Here is a 10,648-nt window from a genome sequence, read left to right as displayed (position 1 = left end):
GTTATGCTTTGTTCTTTGTCAGTGGTTTGTTGTTGTTGTTTTGTTGTATATTGTTACTTGGATTTGCTCTGTCTTGTTTTTGTGCATGTTATTATTTCTGCAGGTCTGTCTAAATAGGATAGGCTGGATGAACAATCTGGAGGAGAAAACAAGGGACCGACAGTTCCTGGGGGGATGTGGGAGAGGGGAAGGTGGGGGGAAAGGAAGTGGTGTTAACAAACCCAAGGACAAGGGAACAACAAGTGATCCAAATTGGTGGTGAGGTGGGTGTGGGAGGCCTGGTAGGGCATGATCAAGGGTAATATAACTAAGAGGTATTGCTGAAACCCAGGTGGGGACGGAGCATGATCGTGGTACAGGAGGAAAGTCAAGGGAAATAGAGGAAAGAGCAGGGAGTCAAAGAGAATTTATAGAGGTCTAAAGACATGTACATATGTAAATATATATATGAGGATGGTGAAATAGATCTATGTGCCTCTATTTATAGGTTTAATATTAAGGTATCAGAAGGACATTGGGCCTCCAGTCAAGTACTCCCTCAATGCAAGAATACTTTCTTCTATTAAATTGGCTTTCTATGATGCTCACCCTCCTGACATAACCGCTGAAGACAAAGCGGGTACATACGCAAATGTGGTGAAAAAAGCTGATGGTGCCTGGCTATCAAAAAATATAGCATCTGGTGTTTTAAAGGCTTGAAGATAAACAAGTGGCCATCTAGCTCAGAAGCAACAAAGTCCACATGGAAGAAGCACACTAGCCTGTGCTATCATAAGATGTAGAATGTACCAGGTACCAGGCATCACGAGAACAAAAAATCTCACCATAATGAATCAGGGGGCATGTAGAGTGGAGACCCAAAGCCCATTTGTCTGCCACTGGAGATCCCCTTGCAGAGGGGTCTAGGGGAGGAGATGAGCCAGTCAAGCTGTGACATAGCACCAATGAAAAATACAACTTTCCTCTAGTTCCTTAATGCTTCTTCCACCCCCACCCATACCCCCTACTATCATGATCTGAGTTCTACCTTGCAAGTCTGGATAGACCAGAGGATGCACACTGGTATAGATAGGAACTGGAAACACAGGGAATCCAGGGAGGATGATACCTTCAGGACCAGGGGTGAGAATGGTGATACTGGGCGGGTAGAGGGAGAGTGGGTTGGTAAGAGGGAACTGATTACAATGTGACCTCCTCCCTAGGGCATGGATAACAGAGAAGTGGGTGAAGGAAGACATCGGATAGGGAAAGATATGACAAAATAATAATTTATAAATTATCAAGGGCCTATTAGGGAAGGGGGAGTGGGGAGGGAGTGGAAAAACGAGGACCTGATGCCAAGGGCTTAAGTGGAGAGCAAATGTTTTGAGAATGATGAGGGCAACGAATGTACAGATGTGCTTTACACAATTGATGTATGTGTGGATTGTGATAAGAGTATGAGCCCCTACTAAAACGAAAGAAACAAAGAAAGAAAGAAAGAAAGAAAGAAAGAAAGAAAGAAAGAAAGAAAAGAGGATACATGTGATCAGGCGAGGTCCATCCCTGGAAAAGGGCAGCAGGCTTAGGGAAGTAGAGGTATACCCTCAGCTAAGTGGACTGATACAATGGCTCCAGCAATGGACTCCAACGTGCAAGGATTGTGAGGCTGGCTCAGGACTTGGCAGTGTCTTCCTGCTGCCTTTCTTAGGGCTGTTACGGTCAGAACGGTTTCAGTGGTGCATAGCAATGCTCATCAAGCACAGCTCCGGCTCTCTAGGGAAGGTACACCTACTGGCTCTTGGGAAAACAAATGAAAAAGTTAGTCGTTCAGATATGAGAGCGTATGCAAGCAACGACCCCTAGCAGCAGCTATTGGCATGCATCGTTGAGTTCCAGATGCTTCATCCATAAGTGATACTGTGGTAAAGGACCATCTGACCGTATTTTAGGAGGACAGTCTCGTTGTCTTCACTCCCTTACTTCACTGGCCTTATTTATGGTGTTCAGATGGATCTTAATTTATTTGTAACTCAGAGAGAAATTGGAACTATCATCTTTTTTTCTGTACTACCTTTGTATAGATTGTTATTCTAATGACAGATGTGAACTCATCAGTTGTATTTATTATGACTAAATGATATGTTTTATTTTCCTTCCCTGAGAAAGCCCCTTCTCTCGTGCATTCATTCTCCATATTAGGTCAATTTCTAATCTACATTGGAAATGTAGTTGCAGTCAAGAACTGATTATACTTTTCATGTTGTAAGAGTATCATTCTAAGGTCTAAACAACTGAGAAGAATTTTAAAGATCAGAAGACCATTTCTGATTTTTGTCCAGTTGCACTTGCTATATATACTTCACTCTTCCGCGCCTACTGCCTGGCGCTCTAGCATGAGTGGTTCTTTCATGGCCAATCAGTCTTATCAAGTATACACATACACTCCATCATTTATACAGAGATGGGATGCCAATGGCTTCAATATATTTCTAGGAAAATTTTACATGATTTTTGAATCCTCATCCCTTGTATATACCCATGGAATTATCTTTCCTTCTTTTGATTTATTAGATGTATAATTCCATGAAAATAAATAGCAGGTTAATTAGTCCCACCATTGTGAAATTTTACTTAATCCAGTGCTTTTAGTCCTCATAATGAATTTCTGGATGATAAATTTTGATACATTTCCACTTAGGAAATGAACTTTCTGTTTGTAAGTACTGGTGGCATGATAGGTTCCCTGGCCACCCTCCATGAACTGGAAGATGTAGCGCTCTAACTTTTGGTCTTTCTTCAATTGCTAGTTAGTAAGACACTGTTATAACTCTCTAACTGTTCTGAGGGCTGAGATGATAGCTATTGACTACTTCTGACATGTGCATAGGTTCATTATTGTAGTGTGCAAGGAAACTAAATGGGGACCTTGGAGAATTCTATTTAGTGATATGAATTTAGTGTCATTCTGTGGTTTCGTTCCTTACTTGAGCTCTCTTTGAAGTTCTTAGGAAAGGAAAGGGACTATAGATAATTTATGACACATTAATGATGCCTAGTTGGAATCCATCTGCAACTTGTAATGTTCAATAGTGGTGAGAAAGTTTAATCTTCCCTTTCTTTTACCCATGTTATAAAAAGAAGAATATTTGAGTTCAGAGAAAGTGAAACACTAGGCAGGGAATAATATGTGACTCCTTCATTTTATTTGCTTTTCATGAGCTTTACCCTAAAATTCCTCTAAATGTCTGTCTTTATAACAGCTTTTGGCACTGTTATTTTTGGATGACCTAATAAAGAATGCAACATAAGGAAGAAGTGTAAGGGCTTGGGCCCTCCAGACAAATCTCTGCAATCAATCATGCAATTTACGACAGATACTAAAGGAGAAACGATTTTACAGGGAAAAGATCTAGACTGGCATAATGTCATCATAGGAAAAGACTGTAAATGGCACTTCATTCCAGTGTCTGGAGAGCTGTCCATCTAATATTTCATAAATCATCTACATTAAAATCATGTTAAAATGTTAGAAGAAATTGAGACATCAGTGCATGCAACTTAAAATTGCACAATGAAGTCACTCCCTTGAGAACCAGGAAGAAACAGCTATCTCCTACATGCACATTCATTAGGGAACTTGTTTTATCTCAGAATTTCCACAGTAGAAGAAATTTGGAAGTATTTCATCTCTGGCTTAGCGATTTAAAGATCAGGGAGTTAAGTTGTATATCATACTGCCCTCAGATCGTATGACTACATGGCATGTGTTTTGAAGTGATCGAGGAAAGAGTGGCTAGCTGTATGGGTTGAACTTCCATGGGTAGGAAGTACAACATGGTGACTATTGGCCACCCAGGAAATGACAGATAGGCATCAGTGAAGCACCTCCGTTGTGGTGCCTGGTAATTCATATCACAATTCAAAGGAAACTGTGAAACATCGACAGCGTTTTCATTTGTACTGATGTGAAGAATTTCAAATATTTAAAGAACGAGACCAAATATCTGTTAACACGTGACCATTATTGGTTCATCTCCACCTCCCCTCCCTCCACCAGTGTACTATTTGGAAACAAGTTCCGAATGTCATATAACTTCATCCATCTAGACTGTAGTCTGTGCCACTAAAAGATACTTTTTCATGTTTTCCATATATTCAAGACTAGTATTCCTCTGAAAGCTTTTGACTATCACTACCTTTCCTTAACATCATCAAATATATGACCGTGCTCGTATTTCCCTGGGTCATTCCATTATTATTGATCAAAAGAATTCCAAAACCAAACAACCAAACTTATTGTCGTTGAGTCAATTCTGACTCTATAGGACAGGGTAGAACTGCCCCTGTGCGTTTCTGAGATGGTAACTCTTCACAGGAGTAGAGAGCCTCTTCTTTCTCCCATGGAGCAGCTGGTGGCTTTGAACTGCTGATCTTGTGGTTAGCAGCCCAACAGGTGACCAGGACACCACCAGGGCTCCTTTTTCTGGGTAGTTTGTTTAAATTAGCATCTAAACAAAGTCTACAAATTGTATTTAGTCAATGTCTTTTTTCTCTTTTAAAATTTATAGTCCCCTCCCCCTTAGCTTCTCTTCCCTTACAAATTATTTATTTGGAAAGAAGGTTACTTATCTTGTAGTTTCCTGCATTCTGGATTTCTTTACTGATTGCGTAGCAGTTCAATTCTGTTTTTCCTGTAGATTGGCAAAAATTGTTGGAGACTTGAATAATATAGCATTTTCAAACATGGTCAAAAACATTCCTCTCAATTCTTCACCGGCAGAGAGGAGAGAAAAGGGTTGAAGACTAGAAATAGGAGAGGAGTTTTGGATAGGAATACTGATGTGTTGTGGGACCTCTTTTACCTCAAATCAAGACAAAAAGTCTGTAACTAGACCACTAAGAATTGATATGTTGCCTTGCATTTAGTCAGTTCTTTATCCTGCCCTAAATATTGAACAGACGAATAACACATTGTCTCGTTTTCCTTGTTGGTGGAGTGAAGCAGATGTGATTGTGTTGACTTACACTCCGGAAATGTTAGCAGAACAAAGGACATGTGAGAGCACATTGTGGATCGCAAATGTAAAGAGTGTTGTTATTGTTAGTTGTGTTTTTAATCTTCCATAATATAGAACAAAGCATTGCCTGCTTCTGCATCAGTGAAAGTGTGCCCCAGGATTATTTTAGATTCTTACAGAATTTAAATTGGCAAAAATATTAGATGTTGACAGAATCTTAAATACCAGGAAAAAAGGTACCAGGATATTTGAGGGAGAACAGAGATGTGTTTGCCTTTGATAAAAGAATGCCAAGGAAACATCAGAAGATATTGATGATGTTGTGGTTTTTTAAGGGTGTAATTCTCCTAAGAACTCAGGAATACTCCCAAGAGGGAGAGCCAGATGATTCAAATATTGCTTTTATCCCTGAATACAATTCCAACTCACACTCTCTCTCAACCTCAGGCCCCCTCATCATCCTCCATGGTGCTCCTTTGGGATATTTAGCATGCTCATGCTTTAGGCCTTCGGCACGTGCAATGAGCTCATGGTAAAACAAATCTTCTCCATATCTTTGCACAATCACTTGCTTCTAAATAGTCCTCAGAAGCCCTTTATTAGAAAGTTCTACAAAGATAATCTATAACAACTGCAATATGGAACCAGGAAACAGGGACTATGATCCTGAGTTTCATTGTCATTGCTGCAGTCTTCCTCCCCGGGTCCTTCATCACCTTTTACCAAAAGACCTACCTTCTAGCTGCATCCAATGGTTCACCTTTTAGTTCACATAGCGGTTGCATAGTATGATAGCCATTTGACCTCTGTTGGAGACATCCAGGAATGGAAATTTTATGTGGGACCATGAAATTTACTTTCTTTTGAAAGCTCTTTTTTTTTCTTTTAATAATTTTATTGGGGGTTCGTACAACTCTTATCACAATCCATCTATCCACCCATTGTACCAAGCACATTTTTACATTTTCTACCATCATTGCTTTCAAAACATTTTCTTTCTACTTGAGCCCTTGGTATCGGCTCCTCATTTTCCCCCTCTCTTCCCTTCCCTCCTTCATGAATCCTTGATGATTTATAAATAATTATTTTTTCAAGTGGTACACTGACCAATGTCCCCCTTCACCCATTTTTCTGTTGTTCAGCTCCCTCCCTGGGAAGGGGCTATATGTAGATCATTGTGATTGGTTCTCCCTTTCTCCCCCACCTTTCCCTTACCCTCCTGGTATTACTATTCTCAATATCGGTCCTGAGGGGTTTATCTGCCTTTGATTCCCTGAATTTCCAGCTCTTATCTGTACCTGTGTACTTGGTTTGGTCCAACTGGATGTGTAAGGTAGAGTTGGGGTCATGATAGTGGGGGGTGGGAGTATTAAAGAACTATAGGAAAGTTGTAGGTTTCAGTGGAACTCTACTGCACCCTGATTGGCTTGTCTCTTCCTTGTGACCCTTCTGTAAGGGGATGTCCAATTGTCTATAGATAGGCTTTGGGTCTCCACTCCACACTCCCCTTCATTCACAATGATATGATTTTTTATTCTGGCTCTTTGTTACCTGATACCTGATCCCATCAACACCTCATGATCCCATAGACTGGTATGCTTCTTCCATGTGGATTTTGTTGCTTCTCAGCTAGATGGCCACTTGTTTATCTTCAGGACTTTAAGACCCCAGACACTCTATCATTTGATAGCCGGACACCATCAGGTTTCTTCATCACATTTGCTTATGCACCCATTTTTTCTTCAACAATCCTGTCAAGAAGGTGATCATCACAGAATGCCAGGTTATTAGAACAAAGTGTTCTTGGATTGAGGGAATACTTGAGTAGAGGCCCAATGTCCATTTGATACCTTAATAATAAACCTATAAATATATTTTCATAGATCTCTTTCCATATCATTGTATATATTTACAAATACTTATGCCTGTATGTAGATCTCTGTAAATGCCCGTTGCTTTCTAGTTCTTTCCTCTATTTGCTTTTACTGGAAACCTCTTAATTTCTCAGAATTTTGCTCTTATTGGTGTGAAATCTATTTCATTATAGTTTCAGTATTTGTTCTTTGTTCTTCAAATTAAAAACAACTGAGCCAACTCTGCTTTTCCTCACCATACCCTTTACTCACTAAAGCCACCTTCTAATGATTCCAAACATAAGCAATAGGGTTAACTCTCTACCCCAATGGGCTGACAGAGTTGAGCTTTATTTAATAACACAGTTTGGTGAAATTGGCATTACTTGTGTTTTATTATCTCTGAATCTTTTTATGTGCTTTAATTTTAGCCAAACACTGAAAACACTAATTGTTTCTTTCCCAATTTTATTGATTTTGTATCATTTGAGAGAGATTGCTCAGGTGCTTCAAGTTTGCTTACATTCAGAGAAGAGTTCATGTGGTAAGAGTCCCTGGAGGAGAAAGAATCATTCTAAAATTTATAATGATTTTTCTGCGATGTCTTTTTACCTGTTCCATGATTGTATTCTCAGTTTGCTATTTTGTAGTTTACTCTTTCCTGACAACAAGTAAGTTCGATTATCTCAATATCTCATTGTTTTCTAAACTAGATTCACATTGGGATTTTTGTTTTCAAGCCATGCCTATGACTGTTATTTCTTTGGGATATATCAATTATAATAGGAAAAAGAAGAACGTTGATATGGCTCTCTCCCTTTGTAGTCTCTTTCTTCTATTATCCATTCATTTATTTTCCTGTTTTTGCCACTGTATTATTTGTACAATAAGAACGATTCATGAGAAACAAGAGAAGACAGGGAAATGGTGAGCCTATGGGGTGACCTTTGGCTATATCTTGAGTCCAGCTACAATTCTTGGTCATTTTAGCAGCAGCACTTATAAAGAAGAAGCTGGCTTCTTCTGAGAAAAGGAGGGACGGGGGCAAAGGGAATGCAGGCCCATGTCCAGAGGCTGTGATTCTTTGCTGCCATGCTCCAGACGGTGGCGTCATCACAACCTTCCTGTGGAGCTCTTACCTGAGCTGGGAGGTGTGTTTATGACCATGTGCTTCTTAGCCAGGTTCTTTGTGTACTAGATGGTTGTTAGTTTTTCTTGTTGATTTGTTTTGACTCTCTTGGTTAGGGTTTGGGTTTGATTTTTCTTTCTCTTTCTCTGTAAATGAATCAATAGATTTTATTCCAATTCAACTTCTTTGACCAAGATTTCTGAAATCTCATGAAAACATGTACTTCTTGTTTTTATTCCCTTGTGCATGCAAAGCATCTTGAGAAGAATAATGTAAAGGAACAACACCAGAGCATCAGATTCCTAGAAAACACTGTTTTCTTTGGATTTCTCCACTCAGTTGATAGCAGCAGCCCGATTGGAGAGACAGAGTTGGTGCTCTGTAAATTAAGAATGTGGAAAGAGAAACAAAAACTAAAATGAATGGAATTAAGAAAGTTTTTTTTTTAAATGTCTACTTCACCCAGACCCTTAGCATTACAAATCTTTAATCCCACAGCTGTCCTGATAAATGAAGGGGTAAGCTGAGCAAACTCCCAAAGCAAGCTCAAATGCATGGAGACAATATTGTTAAGACTTCATTGCTCTCATACAGATGTCCAGCTTCAATGAAATCCCAATAGTTTATGTGTGTAATTTGACAACCCAATTATAGTATTTTGCAGAATTAGAAAGCAAGAAAATGTTAAAGAGAACATTTGGAGAATATTCACTACTAAATCGTTAAGACTTACTATGCATTAAGGCAGTGCAAGAAACACAAGCAAAGAAACAACTCAAAAGAGCAGAACAGGGAGGCTGGAAGTAGATTCATACACATACAAAGCCAAGCCCACTGCTGTCAAGTTAGTTTCTACTCATGGTGAACCTATGAGGTTTTCTAAGGCGTTATCAACCATTTGGTGAGCAGATAGCTCATGTCTTCATGTTTTTCAGATGGAGCAGCTGGTGGGTGTGAGCCACCAACCTTGTGGTTAGCGGTCCAGTGCTTCCCTCACAGGGTAACCAGAGGTCCTTCCACACATACGAAGAGGCTTCAAAAAGTTTGTGGAAACTGGAGTTAAAAGATAATTGAATTTTTCCATAGCATTTTTGAAGCTCCCTCATATATGGCTTCATACTTTAGAGAAAGTCTCTTATTATTGTATTAAGGAAGGATAGTCTTTTCAATAAATGTTCTAGAAGTTGACCCAGTCATGTGGAATAAATGAATCTTGATCCAAACTCAAGCTATACGCAAGTAATCATTGTCATAGATTACAGGCATAAGCATGAGTGAACAAAAATAAACTTTCTGAAAGAAAACATTGAAAATATATTCAAAGCCTTGGGATAAACCAAGATTTTAAAAAACAGGACACCCAAAACACTAATCATAAAATAAAACATGTCAAATTTTACTTCATTTAAATTAAGAACATATGCTCATCATTGAAAGTGTGAGATGACAAGCTATAAGACTCACAGGCAGAATAAGGAGTTTTTATAAATGCACGAGGAAAAGACAAGCAACTTTTTAAAAATGCTCAAAGACTTGAATAAACCTCTCACAAAGGGCAATATTCAACTGGTCAAATGACATGTAAAAAGAAATTTAATAGTACTTATTACCAGAGACACGGAAATTAAAACCACAAGCAATTCCACTATGTTTCTGTCAGATTAAACAAAATTTATGACCACCACTTCCAAGTTGTAGGAAAGATGCAGTACAACTGAAACTCTGGGACATTGCTGTGAAAAAGCCAAGGTAGTCCATCCACATGTGAAACCTGTGTTGCAGTATATTTAAAAGTAAATATAAGGATTTAGAAAATTTACTTTCTGGGCATGTTGGTGTACAAAATTATTTATTAAAATAATATAATGGCTTATTTCCAAATAAGAAACTATCAAGATAATAAAAAAATCTGTTGTGTTACATCCATATAAAAATCAAATATTGAACAGTAGTAAAAAGAATTAACTACCACTGGACTCAAACAAGATAAATAGGTTGAAGAGATATGTTGTCGGAAAGAAGCTAGATTCAGAAGAACATACACTCTGTGATTCCATTTATATGACGTTTAAAAATAGACCCTTCTTGAGATGGTGTCTGCAGTTGGGCTTTCCATAGAATCAAAACCAATAAAGTTTATATATACCTACATAAGAGGTTTATAGTAAGGAAATGGCTCACTCAAGTATAGAGATGAACAAGTTGCATGTTTATGTGTCTTAAGTAGCGGCAGGAATGGATGAACCAAGACTGACAGGTCAGACAGCAGGCTTCTGGCTGCAGAGACAAACAAATCCAAGAACACTTGGTCAGCCCTGCAGAGGGCTTCCAAGAGCAGCAGGCAATACAGAAAGCCACTGGTTCAAGTCCAAAGAACCAGAGATTAGATGATGAGTCAGATGCAGGATCCTGCAAGCAGGATCAGCAAGCAAGCTTTTCCACAGTGCCCACTTATATTGGCAGCTGACCACACCCCGAGGAGATCTAATTATGGAGGATTATTAGGTCTTAACCTGCAAGCTTGGCTCAACAAAGTTGACACAAAACCTTAACTATCAAGGTTGGTGGTTCAAATTCACCAGCCACTCAAACACTGTATACAGGATTTCTGAGTCATAATTGACTCAATGGCAGTGGACTTGATTTTGGGTTTTAGTATATATTCT

The sequence above is a fragment of the Tenrec ecaudatus genome, chromosome 7 (assembly GCF_050624435.1).
Source record: "Tenrec ecaudatus isolate mTenEca1 chromosome 7, mTenEca1.hap1, whole genome shotgun sequence".
In the NCBI taxonomy this organism is placed as follows: Eukaryota; Metazoa; Chordata; class Mammalia; order Afrosoricida; family Tenrecidae; genus Tenrec; species Tenrec ecaudatus.
This window is presented reverse-complemented; position numbering follows the sequence as displayed.